The sequence below is a fragment of the Artemia sp. Qi Xiang Cuo genome, chromosome 5 (genome assembly GCF_049724085.1).
Source record: "Artemia sp. Qi Xiang Cuo chromosome 5, ASM4972408v1, whole genome shotgun sequence".
NCBI lineage: Eukaryota > Metazoa > Arthropoda > Branchiopoda > Anostraca > Artemiidae > Artemia > Artemia sp. Qi Xiang Cuo.
This window is the reverse complement of record NC_142798.1, coordinates 15910540-15913295: the sequence shown is the minus strand read 5'-3', so window position 1 is coordinate 15913295 and position 2756 is coordinate 15910540.

Below are 2756 nucleotides of genomic sequence, written 5' to 3'. Positions count from 1 at the left end.
TTAACTTTAGAGGGGGGCTTACCTGGTCTAATTGGCACTTCTAATGCTGTATAATAAAATTCTCAAAACAAAATATAAGGCCTTATTCTTCCGCCAGGGGGAACTGAAGCCCCCCGAGGCCCCCCCTCCATAGGGGCACCCCAGTCCCGAGGCACTGTCGGTAACACGAGTTATGCTCATGGAATCATCTGCTTTTCTATTTTTTTCTATTGTTTTCAACTTGATGTTAAAATAAAAGGGTATTGATGCATTGTGCCTAAAACAGCGCGAGAGACTGTCCAAGGACTGCAGACATGAAGACCCGTAAAACGTGTATTTGCTATCTCACTTTATCGCAAAGCGTGTTTTCTAATTGAATTTACAATATTTAACCTGTTTTTGGGGTTTACGAGTGGGGAAGGTACCTAGGTTAGGTTACGTATTTCATATATGTTTTGTTTTACCCCCACCCCCCTAACGCCGCCGCCGCCGCCGATCCCCTCACCGCCGCAACACGCCGCCAGAGACCACCCCCGCTACCCACGTTCCTGCACCACCCCACTAAAATCAAAGCCATACATTATAAACCCCCCCACAAAGATCCCATTTCCTTTAATGGGAACTTTAATCTTTTTTTATGACGTCCTCCCACCCCAGACGGGGACGACCTGCTTTCCGTTTAGCCCTAGATGGCTGGCCGAAAAGAACAATTTTCGGCAATCTGTCATCCTTCATCCGCACAACGTGCCCTAGCCATCTCAACCTTTCTTTCATTATAGCCCTCGAGAGCGGTATTGAACCACATTTTTCGTATAGCATATTTTTTGAAATACGGTCAGTCAGCAGGGTACCCAGAACAATCCTTAAGCGCCCCCCCTAACGTGGAAATATATGGCCCAAATTTGTTTCTAAACTATTATATATTCATCCTCTTTTATTTCATTAGCAGCACAGTTTATATAATTAGCATCAATAATTATATATACTGTGATTATCAGTAACAAAAATAGACTTTAGGTAAAGACTAATGCACCAGTACAACTAAAAGTTATGACTGCAAACAGACAACAGATTACAGACGGAGCTAAAAATAAGACATTATTTTTTTCCCTAGTCAAATATACATTAAATACATTGTGAAGTGGTAATGTGGCATGTTTTTTCACTACTGAGGGAAATTATCGAAAACGTAATAGGTTTGCTATGACTGCTAATCTTATAATTATCCAGAAATGTCATATTTGACAAGTAGACAATTTCTTGAAAAATGATGAAATTTAGGAGATTTCCTTTATATTAAACTGGAACCAGCAATCTTGGTATCTTAAGACCAAGCGATGAATTTAGCAGACCATATGGTTGTTTTGATCTTCTGGATACTGTTTTGCACCAGCTTTCATAGGGCAACATTTTAAACAGTTCCAAGCCTCGGGATCCAAGGGTAGTAAAAAAAAGAAAAATTACAAGATTCCGACACATATGCAAGGGAAGCAGTGGCTTTAATAACAGGGGACAGGGGGTCTGTGCTCCCACTTTATATTTAGTAAAATACCATGTTGGAGGTTATTTTCGTTTAATAAGCCTTTTTTATTTTTAAAAAATTGAAAGTACCGACAGATTCTCCTCCCCCTATACCGTGACAAATTTTTCTCTCCCCCCCCCCAGCCCATAAACTTTCCTGGATTGGCTGGCCGCTTTAAGAAAAACCTTGTATTACCATACTTTAAGAAACACTGACCTTAATGAATGAAACTTTCAGGAAAAGCGGAAATTCACTCATTTTTTTTAAGCTGTTCTCGATTGATCTTACAAGAAAGCACCAAAGGCAGATCTAGATCACAATCTTAGTGGGCAATGTGACAAGGGCACCAATAATTTTCCAAAGTGACAGTTTTTTTTAATTTAAAAAAGATAGAAAAAACAAATGAGTGCGCTAACCTAACCTAACAACCTCGATCTAGCCTATTAAATATTTAATTAAAATATATCAGCATCGTAGCCTAGTTTTTCTCAGATCAAAATTCTTTAGTATGTTCGGAATAATATACAAGTACCAAAAAAAGCGCCTTCCCTATTTACGCTTAAAAAAGGTAAATTCTTCCTTTCACTGAAAATTGAAGTAGCTAAGAAATAGGGTAAATATCTACCAAATCATATTATTGACTTACGCATAAAGTGAATATGCCACTCGATGCCTTTTTTTATGCTGATTATGAATATAATAATCATTTCTATCGTAATTTAATGTCAGCTCCCCCCCTAAATATGACACGTCAGGTTATATATTTCTACATTAGGGGGTGGAGGGGGGGGCAAATTTTGTTTCTGATGTAAATGGGAGGTAAGTTTGAACTTTACCCCCACACCCTCCCCTAATGTAGAAATATATACCCTGAATTGGCATATAGGTTAAATTTTACGAAATCATATTATTGAGTTATGACTAAAGTGAATACACCATTCAATGCCTTTTTTATGCTGATTACGAATATAATAAGCATTTCTATCGGAAATGGATTTCAGCCCCCTCCCCCCCATATCGGCTCTACCTAACCAAACCCTGACTTGGACGATAGAGGGGGGGGGGGGCTGAAATTCATTTCCGAACGAAATGCTTATTATATTCGTAATCAGCATAAAAAAGGCATTGAATGGTGTGCTCACTCCTGTCCTAACTCAATAATATGATTTCGTAGAACTTTACCGGCATATATAGGGGGGGGGCTGAAATGTCAATGACGAGAGAAATTAATATTAGAGTCGTAATGAGCATAGAA